This window comes from Emys orbicularis, chromosome 2, assembly GCF_028017835.1.
Source record: "Emys orbicularis isolate rEmyOrb1 chromosome 2, rEmyOrb1.hap1, whole genome shotgun sequence".
Classification (NCBI taxonomy): domain Eukaryota; kingdom Metazoa; phylum Chordata; order Testudines; family Emydidae; genus Emys; species Emys orbicularis.
Genome location: NC_088684.1, coordinates 151783967 through 151803378, shown reverse-complemented (window position 1 = coordinate 151803378; position 19412 = coordinate 151783967).

Genomic DNA, 19412 nt, shown 5'->3' with positions numbered 1-19412 from the left:
TATTTAGGAAGAGAGTATTACAGGCAAATAAACAAGTACAAGCACAATGTAAATTGACATCTGTAGATTCCAAAGGTTAACCACATTACCAGTGTTTGTTTAATACAATAGAACAATTGTAATATAAAAATACAAATATAGTAGAAGCAGCACAAACACACATATGAAAGCTTTTTTTTTTTTTTTTAAAGGAGAATTAAGTTATTTTCATGTATGTGCCTTGCTACTGGAAACTATAAGACTGAGTTTGACAATCAGAAAAAAGGTGCATCAATAAAAGGGAAATTATAATTCATTAATAATAATTTATTAATCTCTTGGTTGTTTATTTGAAAAAAATACACTTAAGTACAAATACTTGCTGACGTGTTCCTACTCTTATCACTTCTGGCTTTTTCCTCTTTGGGTTTTATACGCAGTGGTTCCATCTTGTTCTTATTTATGCGTGGATCCTGCAAAGACTCATGCACCAGTGCAGTCCCATTGAAATTAATGGGACTATTCATGTAAATAAAACCAAGTTTATGCATCTTTGCATACTCAGGATCTTAGATTGTAAAGTCTTTTTGGGGAGGAGTGGGGGAAGGGGCAGGACAAGCATTGTATCTTATTTCATGGCCATGTATCCTACAAACTGCTCTGTGTAGCTGAATCCATGTGGCCTCACTGAAGTCAATGGTGCTCCATACAGATGCAAAGAGTTTTCTGCATGGAGTGTTTGGGTAAAGGTCTATGATTGTGCCATGTCCAGAACAATGGGGCCAAATCCTGTTTGGGCCAGTGGACACTACTGCAGTACAAATAAAGGAAACTCAGTGAACTCAAGAGAATAGAAAGCCATATCACTCCCCTTCTTGTTCAGGAGCACTTGTGTGTGTGTGTGGGGGGGGGGGGGGGGGTTGGTTGGGGGGCAGGTCCTGTCTCATTAGTTTGAATATTCTCCAAAAAGGGCCTTTGAGTTGATAGGCCAGAAAAATGTGCTTTTTTCATCAGGAATGACCCAGAGCTTTGCTAGGAATAGAATAGCAGTTTATGTGCTTGCTAAACCAATTTATCTCTTGAGGTACAGATTTTTTACATCTAGTGTATAGAAAGGACCTCTCATATTAGGGAAAGGAAGTCAGGATTTAGTTTTCTTTATAGATAACACCACTAGCTGCTTTCAGGATGTTTTCTTCATCCCATATGTTAGTGTAATTATGATCATGTTGGCTAAATTATCCTTGTTACTTAATATAGTATCTAGAACAAATAGCTGATCGGTAATAAGATAGTCCATTGTCAAACTGGGGTAAAACTTAAATATGTATTGGGCAAAGGTGTCCAGTTTTTCCTCAGACTGTACATGCCCTATTGTAAATAATGCTTTGTAGTTGGTATGTTCCAAGAAGTATCTTTAAATGACATTTAAGAGGAAATCTATTTCTTTTACATTCCAGACATATTGTTTCCTCACTTTTCTTACAAAAGAACACATACTGACATTTGCAATTAAAAAAAAATATCAAATTTAAAACCGTTATTTCAAAATTAAATATGAGAGAGAGTGAAGGGAACAGGGAAGGGAAAAGTATATGATTAGGAAGCACATACATCTTTATTGTGACATTGAGAGGAAACTTGAGCTAGTGGTTAAAATAAGACTGCGCCTCAGAAGATCTTGATTCTGTTCCCAGCTCTGCCACAGACCTTGGGAAAATCATTAAATCCTTCTGTTTCCCATCAGTAAAATGGGAATAATAGTACTACCTTTCTCCCATCCATTGCCTTGTCTATTTGCTAAATAACTGGGAGTTAGGAACAAGCCGTCAGTTTATGCCTCAAAGCAAGAGGGATTATGTCCCTTACACATTTTTAACCCAATTTGTCTGGCTGCCTATGTTGATATAAAAATATAATGCTTTTTAAAACCTTACTAAACCTCTGGCTGCAATGGTAGCGAATGGCAGTGAGTTCCAGAAGCAAATTATTGATTGTGTGAAAAAGTATTTCCTTTTATTGGTTTTAAATTTATTCTCTTATTTTCATTAGACGTCACCTGTGATACTGGCAGATCATATCATACTAGAGTGTATTCAGGTCAATTCACTTGTGTATTAGCGTGGATGAAAGTGATTGTTAAATGCATAAGAGCATATTTGGTTTTGAAAACTAAAGCAATGTTACATGCATTGTTTTTACTTATCTCTGTCGTGTTATAATGTAATAGCAAGCATTTACATTGTAAATACCCCTGTGACTATATAACCCATCAGACAAGAAAGAAGCCTCATGAAATGCAAATGAAAAACTTTAACAGAAAAATGCTAATTTCAAAGCAAGTGGCCATTGTGTGAGATGACCAAAGGTCAAAGACTCAAAGTGCATTCCTCACTCACCATCATCAAAGGAAAAGCCCCTGTGGGTAGAGACGCTGTCAGATTGCTTTTGTCAAAAGAAGCTATAAGTATGAATACAAGGAAAGAGTCTTAATCTCTGGACTGTTTGGAAATTTACAGGGAAGTGTATCAAATACAAAGCAGGTATCCCCAGAGACAATGTGTGTACCCTGAAAAGACTTTTGGGAAACTGGCAGTTTATTATATCACTGCCACCACTTGGAATTACAAACTGTGACTCACCTGTTAATATATTTTACCTGCTTTAACTTGTCAACAATTCTCATTTCCTTTTCTTAACTAATAAGCCTTAAGTTAGTTTACTATAGAATTGGCTACCAGCTTTGTCTTTGGTGTAAGATCTGGAATATCAATTGATTTAGGATAAGTGATTGGTCTCTTGGGACTGGGAGCAACCTGATATGGAGTGATTTTTGGTTGAAGTAACCTCTTATCACAAAGTTCAGTTTCTCTGGGTGGCAAGATAGACTGGAGAATATAAGGGAACTGTCTGGGACTCCCTCGTAAGACTGATTTAGTGATCCAGGAGTTGACATTTGCTTCTGGTCTGGTGAAATCTAATTATAGAACATGCCACCAATTTGGGCTGTCTACCCTGTTTTTTGACAGTCTGCCCCATTGCCTGATCTTTAGATTATGTATTAATTATACTGATTACTTAAGAATCCCCAGTAATCACTTTGAGTGTTGACAGGTTCTTGTCCCAAGATCAGGCTCAGTATTATTCAAATTATTATCTGGTTGGGAACCCTGATGCTCACAGTTGCCACACTCACACTATAGGAACTCTTTTATATTTACAAATATAGTTTGTTAATACATTTAGCACTGTCACAAACATCCCAGTTTAGTAGGTAGACAGAGATAATACAGAATGTACATCTGCACATCCATATACTCACACCATCTCCTGTAGAACAGCCTGAAATGTTAGCCATCATCTTCCTCATCACCATCACCTTCCCCATCATCACCAGTGGCTATCATTTTGGCACCTCCCAAGGACTACATCTCTCTCTCCCACTGCCATTTATCTGTGTAAAGTTATCTGTTCAAAGTTCATAGGCCTCAAGCCTTATGCTAACTTGCTGATGTGAATGTCTTAAAGGATACAGGCCTGTAGGTTTCTTGCATTCCTTTCTCTTAAGTTTCCTATACATGATTGTATTTAAACACTTGTTACTTGACTTCATATTTTCCTTAATAGCCTCTTGTGGTTAAAAGCTTGTTGAAAGTTCAGATCAATTATGTAAACTGATTATCTTTTAAGAAGTATTTCGCCAACATCCTCTAATAATTCTAGAAGATTGGCAAAGCATGCTTCTCCCACTCATAATCCACCTGTCAGGGATGTTCTAGGCATACTTTATCCTGCCTCAGTGCAGAGGAATGGGCTAGATGACTTCTTGAGGTCCCTTCCAGCCCTATATCTCTGATTCTATGCTGGCTTGTCCTTATCATATGATTTTCATGTAGGGGAGTTATAACTCAGAAATAATAGTGGGGTTTTTTTGTTTTTGTTTTCCAAACCAGCTTCTCTTGAACAAAAGTACAGGACTGTAACCGCAGTGCCTTCTTTTTTAAGTTACCTATAATGTTTGTTTGCTTTCCACTCTATCTCTTTGAAGGGTGTGTGTGTGTGTGTGTGTGTGTGTGTGTGTGTGTGTGTGTGTGTGTGTGTGTGTGTGTGTGTGTGTGTTTTTCTCCCCGCAATTTGTGTGGGCCAACTATGACTTCCAAGAGTTAATGCTAAGTTATGGGAATATTTTATAAAATGCATGAAATATCTTTCAGGGGCTTCACCATTCTATTTCTAGCACTTCAGTGGAGTCAGTTATATGATTTTAAATTTCCTTTCCAATTGCCCAAATAAATCCCTGTTTCATGGTTGTCAGAAATCCTAAGGAATGAGAGCAAAACCCATCACATTTAAAATAGGCTGTTTTCAGTATCTTCAGTGAGCTTGCCTCTTTCAGTGTAAGCAAGACAAAATCATAGCGCTGGAACTTCCAGTGCTTCAGGTGACTGGCACCCGGTGCTATTCATAAAATGCCGATAGATCTGCAACATTCTCCCAAAGCCCTTTGTTAATATGACATTTTTAAACCAATGTTACAATACTTGCAGTTAGATGGATTAGACTTTGAGGCCACACTCATTAAATGCCTGTTACATGCTAATTAAAGTCAAACTAACCACGTTTCTTTTCTACAGCACTTAGAGACTGGACTCCCTCCTCCCCGACATACTCACACCTTTCTCTCTTATATATGAATAATTGTTAAAGCAAATATATTTATACTGCTGGTGTTTGAAGAACAGCTTACTGAATACTAATTCTGGCTCACAACTATCAGCAAAGACGCTTTCTGAACATATGTTTTTTTCTCCTCAACTAAGAAATAATTTACTATACCACAAGGAAGCTGTGGCTTCCTCATTGGAAGACACTGCACTGGAAATGAAATAGTTGTATAAAAGCTTATTATTTCAAAGATGTTTGTAGCTAATTGCTTGCAGTTACTTAGACTATTTGCTTTTACCAGCCTCGCTGCAAATTACTCATGATGGACCAAATTCTGCTCTCAGTTATGCCAATGTAAATCTGGAATAAACTAAACTGAAGTCACTAGCTGAAAGTGAATTTAAACCAGCATCATTAACTTGGTCACTTTTCACATCCTAAATATCTTATGGTAAAATGTAATGAAATAACATGATGTTAACATATGCATTTAAGGAGAAAAAATGTAATTGAAAATTCAACATTTGTTCAATTTACTTATTACTGGCACAGCAATGCATTACAGTAGCATTTAAAGACCTCAACTAAGAGCAGACCCCCATTGTACTAAGTGCTGCACATTTCCATGTGGTAAGGTTGTAAATCTGCCTTTGACAAGACGGGGGGGGGGGGGGGGGGGAGGGGAGGGGAAGGGGGAGAAAAGGATAAAGCAGTATTATCTCCATTATACAGATGGAGAGCTGAGGGTCAGAGATTAAAATCCCAATCCTGAAAGTGATATGTGTTGGTGGCCCCCTGCACCCATGTGGAATCCCAGTAAAGTCATTTGGACTCCATCCATGTACATAACTCTTCTAGATCAGGGACTATGTGATTCGTCTAAGATCACACAAGGATTCTGACAGAGACCAGGTCTCCTGAGTTCCAGTCCAATGCCTCCTTCAGACCTTAATTTCTGCCGTTCTGTACAGTTTAAGTTTAATTTGTTTGCCAAATTCCTCTGAAAATAAATCTGGAATATCGTTTATTTTTTATTAGTGGCCTGGTAGCACTGATAATATACTGGGTACTGTCAACATACACATGAATACATATTTTCTACTTTGAAGATAGTTTACAAAATTAAAACAAATTAAAAAACAAACAAACCCCTCTTTAAATCCTTATTACAACTCAATTCCACATTTAGCTCCCCCCAAAAAGTGACTGACAGTGCAATAGAATGAAGAGTTCCCTTAAGGCTAGCTTATCGTGGTAACACACAATCCTCGCACTTCTAGAAATTAGCTTGGTGCATGACTTCTGAGAGGAGGAACAGACTGCTTTTAAGAGGATGGCCTGTGTGACACCCTGGCACCACAATATTCACCACTTTCGTGTAATTAGGATATGTTTTGTACAAAGTATGCCTTCTGAGATATCATTCTAAAAGTCTGGATCTGGTAGACAGTTAATATCTCATTGGATTGTATGTGCTATCATCGTATGTGAAGTTATGAAGTTTGGCTATGTATGTGTTACTGAAACATGTTGTGAGGATGAAACACCCACAAACAGCCTTTCAGGTACAACAGTAAAAAGGCCAAATAATGTTAATGGCTTATTGAACCACAAGGATTACCCCAGGAACTGTGTACAATAGAAACCTCTCAGAGGTAGCACTACAAAATGGCAACTGTTTGACCCAGGTCACAGCAAAAGAGCTTTCCAGCAAGTGGGAAGAAGATATTAAAGGGGGGAAATGACATCATGGGGGGGACCTCATTCTCCCTACAACAACACACCTGGAAACACCTGAGGACTAAAGACTGAACAGGGGGGAAGTGACTGTCCCAAGCGAAATGGGATTTCTAGCCTGTGTATGAAAATATGGGAAACCCAAGCTGCGAAGCCAAGAATCTGCCAGCCTGTTTATCACTCAGAATATGAATTAGCAAATTCTCACCGTCTCGTACGTTAAGCTCAGTTTGTGGTTTTGTTTATTTACTACGTAATCTGCTTTGATCTGTTTGCTATCCTTTATAATCACTTAAAATCTATCTTTTTGTAGTTAATAAACTTGCTTTGTTTTGTCTAAAACCAGTATGTGGAAATCATAACTTGGAGCGGAAATCTGTGTATATTCCACTCCACATTGAGGGAGGAAGCAAATTTCATGAGCTTACACTGTACAGTTCTCTGTGCAGCACAAGATGGTATAATTTTAGGTTTGCACTCCAGAGGGGGGTGCGTGCTTTAGGAACTGGGAGGTGCCTTAGTTGAGCCTTCCCATGCAGAGCTGAACTCAGCAATTGTGTGTAGCTGCAGCTGGGTGTGTCTCTACTTGTTTGTGTGCTGGAGGGGGCTTGAGGGCCTGTCACAGTAATACAATGTAAAGGGAGCCCAGGCCGGTGGGTCAGGTGGGCTCAGTGGTACCCCAGTTCCTGGTGGCACCCTGAGGGAAACCAGTCACAGCCTGTGTATATTTACCTTCAATGTGACAGTACACGGAGCCTAACGTGCACAGGGCAGAAGGTAGCTGTAGGGAGGCATAAGCTGGACTCCTATGGTTTCTGCCCCTGCTTCCCTCGCAAATCATTCAGGGATGCCTCAGGTTGATGCAAACACCAGTGCTGTTTCTTTACAGCTGTTCCCCACCACCACTTTACTATCTATGTACAGGTTTTTCACAGCCAAACTTTGCCAGCAGCAGGCCTAGCCAGTAGCAGACTAGAGGGCCCCGCTTCGCTCCGCCCCACCCCACCCCTCTCTGTGCCTGGCCTTTCTCTGACCCGCTCCTCCTCCTCCTCTGGCTTCCTTCCTGCCAGCCTTTATAGCCCCTATCTGATTAGGGTGGCAGCTGTTTATCATTGCCAGACTGGCACAAGGCTGTTCAACCATCCCCAATCCATTCCCCTTGATTTGGGTTGGAGTGGCACAGGGCTGATTAAGCCCTCCTTACTCAGCACCCTGTCACACACCTCCCCCCTTAGGTAACCACTAGGTTTGTCCTTGCCCGTCCTCCCTCTACCTGTGGGGTTACTCCAGGGGAGTCCCTCACCTCCCACTGGGTGCTCCCCGGGGTCATCCTTGTGGGGTTCGTTCATCCCCCACCCACAGAACGTACACCAGATAGGAGGTGGACGGCCCCACAGATCTTCACAGCCACCCCACAGATCTTCACACCAGTCGCACCCCCAGGTTTGTCCTCTTGGCTGCTCCCCCTTTCCCTCTGGCAGGGGACTGGGATCAGTCCCGACCTACCCAGGGCCTCAGGTTCTCCTACCCTGTCCAGTGGGGTCTGGGTCTCCTTGCCTGGGGGCTCTATTTTGAGGCACTCCTTGGTTCCTCCCCATCTACTGCTTTGTCTTCCCCATTCAGGCTCTATTGTCTAGGGTTTTCTTCTGTTTTTTCCTGAAGACCATGGTCTTCCCCCTCCCTTCTTCAGGGTCCTTCCCCTTTTCCTTCCTGGAGGTCTCCCCCCACTGCCTCCTTTCCCCTTTGGGCAGGTGTTCCAGTCCATCCCCAGTACCACTGGGTACGGTAACCTCTCCACTACCCTGACTCATTTCCAGCAAAACCTGCCCAGGCTTCCAGGGGCACCTCGGCCATGTGACAGTGCTTCCTATCCCCATGGACGCACTCAAGTTTCATCCTCAACCCGGGGATAAGCCAGTGTGGCTTTACCAGGCCCCTGTGGATGAGCAAGCAGGCCGAGGCTGTGTCTACCAGGCCCCTCGGGGGATTCCTTCTCATTCACACTGGAATGGTGGCTAGTCCTCACTCATTCAGGGACACCTCAGACCGATGCAAACACCAGTGCTCTTTATTTACAGCTGTTTCTCACCACCACCTTGCTATCTATGTACAGGTTTTTCACAGCCAAACTTTGCCAGCAGCAGACTAGAGGGCCCGGCCCAGCCCAGCCCCTGCCCCTCCCCTCTCTGTGCCTGGCCTTTCTCTTCCCCTCCTCCTCCGGCTTCATTCCTGCCAGCCTTTATAGCCCCTGGCTGATTAGGCTGGCAGCTGTTTCTCATTGCCAGGCTTGCACAGGGCTGTTCAACCAGCCCCAATCCATTCCCCTTGATTGGGGCTGGAGTGACAGGGGGCCGATTGAGCCCTCCTTAATCAGCACCCTGTCACAGTAGCAAACTGTGTCAGAAAAGTGGGCAAACCCATACAGTGGAGAGAACAGGAGATGCACTACCTACTCCTGGAGATCTATCAGCATTGAGGTTGGGGCGGATCTCATTGTAGCCTGCCTAGGAATGATCGCAGGTTGAATTAACAGCAGTGCTCTGTCCCCCTCACCCTATGCATCTGTTTCAATGAAGCTGTCACTTGGCACCTCAAGGTGGTGATACTCTTGAGGGAGCCAAACTGCTAAGGGAATGGGGAAACCAAGGAGGAGGCCCTTGGCCTGCCCCTGACCTTCCTAAGAATCCTACGACCTCTGCAGATCTTTGAACATTTATAGGCTTAAGAGGCCAAACCCGAAACTATTTTCAGTGGCTATGAGGTGGGAAACTTTGCCTCCTGCAAAGAGAGAATTATTTATGGGAATCTGCACAACTACACACTTTGTTGCTTGCCTTGCTATGAAAGAAAATTGCTTAAGGAAGCATATGACCCATGGACACATTTATATAAGTATCCTAAGAAAGGTATTACAGCCTTTATTTGCATTCAGTAATAACCCTTTCATAGTAGTTAACATTACCTAATTAAATATATCGATTTCTGATTAGTACCAGCTAATACTACTCATAGGCTTGCTGTCTTTTTCTTTGTGCACCAGCAAGAGCTCTAGGTGAAACTCTGCCCACCTCCACATTTATTTTAATTCTGATCTTTCTGTTTGCACAGCACCTAGCAGAATGGGGTGCTAGTCCATGATTGGGACTCCCAGAGACTACTGCCATACAAATAATAAATAAAAATAATCTTTAAAAATCCTCCACAAAATCCAGAAGAACATGCCTTGTAACTAAAACTAGTTTGACACTTCCCAACAGGACATTTTTCCATCACACAATGTTGATTAATCAAAATAAAACATTCTGTGGGGACATGTTAATTTCAATAAAACTTCCAACAGAACCCAGGCAGCTTCCAGGAGATTTGATGTGGGATGAAAAATTTTCCAAAATCTCAAAACTTCTCAAAATGAAATTCAGTTTTCCAACCAGCTTCACTTGTAACTCAAGCAACCTTCAAAGTAACTAGAAGTCCTTAACTTACATGGACAGATTCTCCAATCTGATAAAACAGCGGTTCTCAAACTGTGGTCCATGGACCACGAGCTCCATTCAGGTGGTCTATGGATAGCTCCCTCTAAGGTGCGTGCATGGGCAGCCGCACACAAGAGAATGAAGGGCCACCCACCTAATTAGTGGAGCCATACAGACATGGCTCCACTAATTAAGTGCCTGGACCCTGGAGAAGATGCACATGTAAGGTGAGGTGGTGTGCTTGGGGGGAATAGGAGGTAGGTGGGAGGAGGCAGTGGGGTGAGAAGAAGGGGTGGGGGACTTTGGGACATGCAGGGCTGTGCAGCCAGAAAAGGAGGCGACTTTCCCCAGCTCCAGGGCTGCGGCTGCCAGGGAGACATGACCCTCCTTCCCAGCCTCAGCTCTGTGGCTGCTGTGGCAGGGGAGAGACCCCCCTACTTCCCAGCCCTAGTTCGGGGGCTGCCGTGGCGGGAGAGAGAGGGCACATCCATTGCATTATAAAGGTAAGACTACTGATATGAAAATATGAGTTGTGTGCTTTTATTTGTAGAGCAAAAAATGTTGATTATTATTAAGGTTTTTTTTATATATATAGCACTTTTATCCAAAGTGCTTTACAATAGTTAGTTAACAGTACAAACAGCATTTGGAAAGATCATTAAGTGGTCCGCCGAGACCCTCAACAATTTTCAAGTGGTCCGTGAAAAAAAAAGTTTGAGAACCACTGTGATAAACCATATGACCTGGTGCAGCCCTAACTTGCACTGGGGATGGGCAGCTCTGAATTGATCAGCTGCAATGAGGTTTGCAACTGCACCCCTCCCTCTTTGCTCTGTCCAAGCACATCTTGGATGGAGTGGAGCATCAAGCCCATTAGGACAAATGCTTTCAGAAGCTCTGCTTTGGAAGTGCCCAATTCTGAAGCCTCTACTCATGTTGAGTAGAATATATTCACATGAGTAGTTTCATTCATTGCAGTGTGAGTGGTACAAAATCTGTCCCTAATTTAGTGCCACTGTAGCTTCTGCATATATCAACAATGCAAAAATCAATTGCACAAGTACAAAATTACTCTAGCTTGCCTGAATGTGGTGGGGCTTTTTTTCCCATCATGATCTGGTAAATATATTCATCATTGCTATGGGCTAAGATATTATGATATACCTGCTAGTAGCTTTTTAAGGAACATTTGCAGCATAGCTAGCCTTGACATCACCAGTGGCTTTTCAGAATGTCGCGGGCTTGGGTGCTCATGTCATTTTTGCTCATGCAGTGTCAAATAACATTGATATTTGATGCAGAATTCTCCTTGATACTCAATATGGAAAACATTCTGACTGGCATACAAATTGTTTTTTTTTCCCCTGAAGACACACTAATGTACCTAATTCAATTGCTTTCCTACACTTTTCATTCTTTTTGCAGAGTAAATGCAATTAGAACTAGAGCGGCAGCGAGCTGTTTAGATCCACACTCTGGCAAACAGAAAAAAAATAACTGCAATCTGAAACTTGTTTCACTGTGGTCTGAGTGAGGCTTCCTAACTCTTCATATACCTTCCAGAATGCTTGGTATTTAACTGCAAGTTAATACTGATATTGACAGAGAAATTATTTGTGGTTTCAGATCTGTTCAGATATGCACCTAAAATCCAGATGCTTCATTAAGCTTATCCAAAAAATCCAGTCTTCATTGGCTTACAAAAGTGAGTGGGAAATTTCATGAGAATCAGGTGCTCTCAATGTGATATATGCCATCATGTGCCAGCAATGCCCCTCTGCCATGTACATTGGACAAACCGGACAGTCTCTATGCAAAAGAATACATGGACACAAATCTGACATCAGGAATTACAACATTCAAAAACCAGTAGGAGGACACTTCAATCTCCCTGGACACTCAATAACAGACTTAAAAGTGGCAATTCTTCAACAAAAACCTTCTAAAACAGACTCTAACGTAAAACTGCAGAACTGGAATTAATTTGCAAACTGGATACCACCAAATTAAGCCTGAATAAAGACTGGGAGTGGATGGGTCATTACAAAACCTAATTTTACCATACTAATTTCCCCCTACTGTTACTCACACCTTCTTGTCAACTGTTTGAAATGGGCCACCCTCATTACCACTACAAAAGTGATTTTTCCTCCCTTGGTATTCTACTGTTGAGAATAGCCTAGTTCCACTTTAATTGAATTGTCTCGTTAGCACTGACCCTCCACTTGGTAAGGCAACTCCCATCTTTTCATGTACTTTTTCATACCTGCTACTGTATTTTCCACTCCATGCATCTGATGAAGTGGGTTCTAGTCCACGAAAGCTTATGCCCAAATAAATGTGTTAGTCTCTAAGGTGCCACAAGGACTCTTCGTTGTTTTTGCTGATACAGACTAACATGGCTACCATTCTGAAACTAGTATTTCTTGCTTCTCATCAAGACAAAACAACTGAAAGACCATCCTTTCCAGAGCTAGTTGAAATTTTTCCACTGCATTTTTTTTTCCCATCAGAAAAAGCATTTTCACCACGATGATCCTTTTTCTGTTGGGGAAAATGATTTTTGAATAAATTTTTCAATTTTCCAAAGTAGCTTTTCTAAACAAATCAAAACATTACATTTGCAAATGTTGACTCAGACCAATTTATTTAAATTGTCAATTTGACTTAATATCACTTCAAATTTAAATATTAATTCAAAACGAAAAATTTCATTTCAAATCAGTATTTCATTTCAAAATGTCTCAACTTTTTTATTTTGACATTTCTCAATCAAATTTTTTAACTTTACATTCAGCTAACATATTCAATAGTTTGTGTACAAAATGTGTTGAATATCAGAATGTCCTTTGGGAATGAATTTTCATTTTCTGGAAAGCTCTAATCCTCTGTCACACAATTTTGACAATTCCAATTCAGCATCCAGGCAGAAATCTCCAATTCAGGAGTAGGTTTCAATGGAAAATAAAGATTGACCAACCTTACCAAATTCAAAAAGGAATCATTTCAAGTTTATTTTAATTTTAGGAGCATGTTCCAGCTGGTTTTTAAATTAACTAGCCCTATTTTTTTTTACCATACTTTCATTATTATATCATATCATATATCATATCATATTTACTTGTCACCACTTTTTTGTCCTTAATGGGGTTGTGACGGGGCAGCCCCGCCCCACACTAGCCCCAGCGACATCAGACCAGTAGCTCTGACAGAGGAAGTCCCGCCCCGTTCGTACTGGGCATGCTCCAGATGCTCACTGAGTATAAAAGGAGGGAACTCAGCTCAGTCAGGGCTGGCGGCCGCAGGGGAAGGACCTAACTGGGAAGCTCCTGCAGAGGACCAGCCGACGCTCTTGAAGCTGCCAGGAACAGAGGCTTCTACAGGCCGGCACGAACCCCTACTGCGGGAGGAACCAGAGGAGGCAACGGATCCGGAGACTCGTGGAGAACCCTGGGATCTGTGGGAGATCCCAACTCCCAAGCCGGTAGGGAGCGACCCGGGGGAGGTGACGGACTGGTACCTTGACCCCGGTAAGCCTCAGCGTGTTTCGGTAGGACCCCCTTGCTGAGCCAGTAGTAAGGTCCTACAGCCCTGCAACCAGGGGTGCTTATATGGACTTTGGCCATTACGCCGTGCTGCCCTGCAACCAGGTGCGGTTATATGGACTTTGGCCATTAGGCCGTGCTGCCCTGTAAGGAGGGGCGTAAATCCTCACACGGGTTAATTTGAAAAATCCAATCCAGCAGTAACAATAAAACCCCAAGTGTGAAATAATTATAGACACAGAAGTATCATTCCACTTATAGCCACATATACATTCACCTGCTCAGAGTGCAAAGACCCCATTTAGAAGTCCATCCCTCATCAGCAAAGCACGTACATGGAACACATTCTACATGCAACAGCCACAGATAGCCAGGGAAGCTGGCTATAGTAGCCAAAACTCGCTTTCCTATTACTGAATACGTGAAGAGTATAGAATGTGCTATTGTTTAAAATGAAAGATTACGTGACAGTGTTATGGCATGGATTCCATTCATCATAAATATTTATGAAAAAGATTTGGTGACCCACAAAATGTTGAGACCTCAAAAGTGCCAGAGAACAAAAGGAAGCACAAGAGGCGACAGCACAAAAAATGCAAAGAGAAGAAATCTAGAAAATAAGCATTAGACTAAAGAAGATGCAGAGTTCTTATGCTCACTGTCTGACCAGAGTGCTTCAAAATACCATGAGAAGAATTCCTCTGACCAGATGATAGATATATTAATGTAGTTCATCATTTTTGACCTTTTCAGGGGGAAAAATGAGAGATGGCTGGAGAGAAGATTTTAGTCTGACATTTAGAGGTTATAGTCTAAATAGTCAATACTGTACTGCATAGAAGCAAGACTTCATGTCATGGGTTGTGCATATGATAGAGGAAGAAATTATTTTCTCTTTTAATTATCATGATGGAAAAGAAATAAAAAGATTCCAGGAACAGCAATGTGAAAAATAGAGCTGGTTGGGTAATTTTTTTTGACAAAATATATTTTTTCTTCTTCTGACTATTCATCAAATCCAGAAAGTTTTGTTGGGAAGGTTTCTCAGGTCCAGGGTAGAGGAGGAAACACAAGCTAGTAGTCTCCAGCTGCAGGCTAGTGGTTAGCGCACTCAGCTGGGATGGGGGAAACCTAGGTTTAAATAGCTACTCGTCATGATTTGAAACAGGGACTTGAACATGGGTCTCCCACTTTCTAGATAAGGACCCTAATGACTGGGGAAGTGGGTCTCTGTCTCTTGCTTTTTCACAAAAATTTCAAACGGTGTCATTTTCATTCCAATACGGAATTGTGAAATCTCAATTTTTTTTAATTAAATGGAATCCTTGCTTTCCAGCCATCCCCAATAAGAAACTAGAAACTAGAAATAAAAGAAATAATCTGTATATTTGGCATATTAATGATAATTGAGAACTAAAACACACATTTCACATTCTTTTTTGGTTTTGGTTTTGTTGAAATAGTGAATGCCAGGATGTTGGAGATGCAGACTATGAGACTGACAAAAACTATAGATGGCTACAGATGAAACCCACTGTGTTAGTATAGCAACTGAAACATGTTGCATTTGAAAATCAGTTTATCTATTTTTTTCCCTAAGGTAAGATTTTCTCTTTTTCACAACTTTTCAGTGCATCTTTCAAACTCCTCTTGATATCAGTCTTATGAAAGTAATAAAACATTATCATGAATCACCTCTATATTATTCGAGCAAAATCAAAAGCCAAATGTAGGTAGTTACCTCCTAATTTGTTCTTGTCTCTTCTGTAGAAGAGCAGATATGAGGCTAAATAGGCAATTCAAAAGAACATGTGTCCTGCTTGACCTTTGCAAAAACTTACTTACTGGTACTGTGTTGATTTTCTGATAGATTAGATTTGTTCAAATATAGTTCCACCGATTTTTAGTTTCATGTAATGATGGAAATAAAATGGCTGGCTTCTACAAGTGTCTATTGTATTTAGTACTATTAAAGTTGTGCATAAACTCCCCAAGTAAGATCAAGCGCCTGATCCTGTGCATAGGATAATAAGTGATTACATTCTAAGGCCCCGATCCTGAAAACACATGTGGTGTGCACCTTTAAACCCTGAATAATCCTATTGATGTAAATGAGACTATTCATGTGAGTTAAAATATCCTAGTGTATAAGTATTTGCAGGAATCAGGATCTACATGGACAAGACAAAGAGTAGGAAAAAGTAGTAGTTTCCCTATTTGACTGATAGGGAAGTGAGGCACTAAGGCCTGGTCTACACTAGGAGTTTATGTCGAATTTAGCAGCGTTACATCGAATTAACTCTGCACCCGTCCACACAACGAAGCTATTTAGTTCGACATAGAGGTCTCTTAAATTCGACTTCTGTACTCCTCCCCAACAAGGGGAGTAGCGCTAAATTCGACATGGCCATGTCGAATTAGGCTAGGTGTGGATGGAAATCGACGGTAATAGCTCCGGGAGCTATCCCACAGTGCACCACTCTGTTGACGCTCTGGACAGCAGTCCGAGCTCAGATGCTCTGACCAGCCACACAGGAAAAGCCCCGGGAAAATTTGAATTCCTTTTCCTGTCTGGCCAGTTTGAATCTGATTTCCTGTTTGGACATCGTGGCGAGCTCAGCAGCACTGGCAACGATGCAGAGCTCTCCAGCAGAGATGGCCATGCAATCTCAGAATAGAAAGAGGGCCCCAGCATGGACTGATCGGGAAGTCTTGGATCTGATCGCTGTGTGGGGTGATGAGTCCGTGCTTTCCGAGCTGCGATCGAAAAAACGGAATGCAAAGATCTACGAGAAGATCTCAAAAGCCATGGCAGAGAGAGGATACAGCCGGGATGCAATGCAGTGCCGCGTGAAAATCAAGGAGCTGAGACAAGGCTACCAGAAGACCAAAGAGGCAAACAGACGCTCCGGATCCCAGCCCCAGACATCCCGTTTCTACGAGGCACTGCATTCCACCCTAGGTGCGGCCGCCACCACTACCCCACCAGTGACCGTGGATTCTGAGGATGGGATATTGTCGACGGCCGGTTCCTCGGACATGTTAGCGGACGGGGAAGATGAGGAAGGAGATAAGGAAGGAGATGAGGAGGACGAGGCAGTCGACAGCGCTTACAACGCTGATTTCCCCGACAGCCAGGATCTCTTCATCACCCTTACAGAGATCCCCTGCCAACCGTCCCCAGGCGTTAACCCGGACACAGAATCAGGGGAAGGATCAGTCAGGAAGTGTTTTAAACATGTAAACATTTATTTTTAACAGAACAGGAATATTAACAATATTAACAATGGGTTTTTCATGATTACTTTGCCCTAGGCGCTTCACGTTTCAGTCCTTGGCAGTGCAACTACTGAAAAAAAATCTAACAATGTCCGATTTAGCATGATTGGTTTGCCCTAGGCGCTCTACTGTTTAGTCCCTGCCAGTGCAGCTACAGTAAAATCCGGTCTATATGTCCGGAGATAGAGCAGAAATCCTCCTGGGACATCTCCACGAAGCTCTCCTGGAGGTAATTGGAAAGCCTTTGCATCAGGTTCCTGGGGAGAGTGGCCTTATTGGGTCCTCCGTGGAACGAAACGTTTCCGCGCCAGGAGACAAGCAAGTACTCTGGGATCATTGCCTTGCAGAGCATGGCGGCATACGGCCCTGGTCTTTGCATGCTTTCCCGAAGCATCCTTTCTTTCTCCATCTCTGAAATTCTCATCAGAGTGATGTCGCTCATGGTGACCTGCTTTGAATTAGGTAGGGGAATGTTAGTATTGGGACTGCTTGCCTGTTCCTTTACAGAACTGTAACCGGCGGTTTACAGCCACGCGATGGAGGCGGGAGAGGGGCAGCATACAGGGATCTTTCCCTGGGACAGCCGCGAGAGGGTGGGACAGGGGCAGAGTTCATGCTTGCCGGATTGCTGGCAGCAAGGACTGGCATTGCTTTGAACGTGAAAGGAGGCCAGTGCTATTATTAAAGTTTTAAGCAGCCACAAGTCTATGGCTTACCATGTCGGCCTGCTACACAAATTCCGCTGTCCTGCCCCGCTTGGCTGATCTGCACTGCAAGACCCCAGGCACTGAATGCGAAGGCCGAAAATTCGACCTTGTCCTGAGTGCGCATGTGATAGATGCTGTGCATGGTCTTTGTTCACAACTAAATTTATCTTTCTGAGGAATTCACTCCCTTTTTCCCATCCCACAGCTGCGACTGTCTCCCGACCTACCCTGGCATCACACTCCCAGAGGCTAGCGCAGATTAGGCGTAGGAAGAAGAGGACACGGGAGGACATGTTCTCGGAACTTATGGGCTGCTCCCGAGCCCAGGCAGCCCAGCAGACCCAGTGGAGGGAGAACTTGTCCCAAATGCACCGATCACACATTGAACGGGAGGAGAGGTGGCGGCAGGAAGACCAGCAGGCGACTCAAACGCTGCTTGGACTAATGAGGGAGCAAACGGACACGCTCCGGTGCCTTGTGGATGTTCTGCAGGACAGAGCCCCGCTGCAGTCTATCTCTAACCGCCCTCCCCCGCCACCAAGTCCCATACCCCCCTCACCCAAAGTCCCAAGAAGGAGGGGCGGCAGAGTCCGTGAAAACTCTCACTCCACCCCTGCAAACTGCTCAAGTACCAGAAGGCTGTCATTCCCCAAAATTTGATAAGTCCTTTCCTTCCCGCTTGGGTCCATCCACACCCAAGCCCCCGTCCCAGTTTCATCCCCCAGTTTCATGTGTAGTTGCTAATAAAAAATATGTTTCTGTTAATTACTGTTTCCATCATGTTCTTTTAGAGGAGAGTCTGTTTGAAGGGGGGGAAGGAGGTTGGTAATTGGACAGGACAGTCACCTTTACCAGGGTACAGACGCGGGGGCAGGTTCAGCAGCAGGGCACACACACATTGCAGTCACTAGTTACCCTGGTCAATCTGGGAGGTGGTTTTCATGTTCGGGGGGGGGGGGGGGGGGTTATGTGACTTTGTGGCGGGGGAGGGTGGTTAGAGATCTTATGCAGCGGTCCTTATCCTGGATCACAGAGCCACGCAGCAGGGGATCTGTAACCGTCCTCCCCCTGCCACAAAGTCACATAGCCCCCACACACAGAGTCCCGAACAGGAGGGGTGTCTGGCTCCATTGAAACAACCAGTCCACCAGTGCGGAGCCTGTCATTCCTCGAGTTAAGAAGCGTTCTTTGCATCACTACACTACACCCGCTCCCCACCACAGTCTGTGTCCCAGGTTCAACACTTTCCCGCGAAAACAGTAATAAAGAAAACGGTGTTCATTAACAAATTTCAAGTGATTTTATTTTTAAACGTGTGTTGGAAGGGGGTGAACGGGGTATGTGACTGGAAAGGATAGTGAACATTAACCGGGTAAAGAAACGGGGGCAGGTTCAGCTTCTCTGTAAACAAACTTAATAGTCACAGGTTACCCTGCTCACTCAGGAACCTAGCTTTCAAAGCCTCCCGGATGCACAGCGCGTCCCGCTGGGCTCTTCTAATCGCATGGCTGTCTGGCTGGGCGTAATCAGCAGCCAGGCTATTTGCCTCAACCTCCCACCCCGCCATAAAGGTCTCCCCCTTGCACTCACAGAGATTGTGGAGCACACAGCAAGCTGCAATAACAATGGGGATATTGGTTTCGCTGAGATCAGAGCGAGTCAGTAAGCTTCTCCATCTCCCCTTGAGACGTCCAAAAGCACACTCCACCACTATTCTGCATTTGCTCAGCCGGTAGTTGAAGAGTTCTTTTTCAGTGTCCAGGGCGCCTGTATAGGGCTTCATGAGCCAGGGCATTAGTGGGTAGGCTGGGTCCCCGAGGATGACTATAGGCATCTCCACATCCCCAAGAGTTATTTTGTGGTCTGGGAAGTAAATACCTTCCTGCAGCCGTCTAAACAGACCAGAGTTCCTGAAAACACGAGCGTCATGAACCTTGCCCGGCCATCCGACGTTGATGTTTGTAAAACATCCCCTATGGTCCACCAGTGCTTGCAGCACCATTGAAAAGTAGCCCTTTCTGTTAATG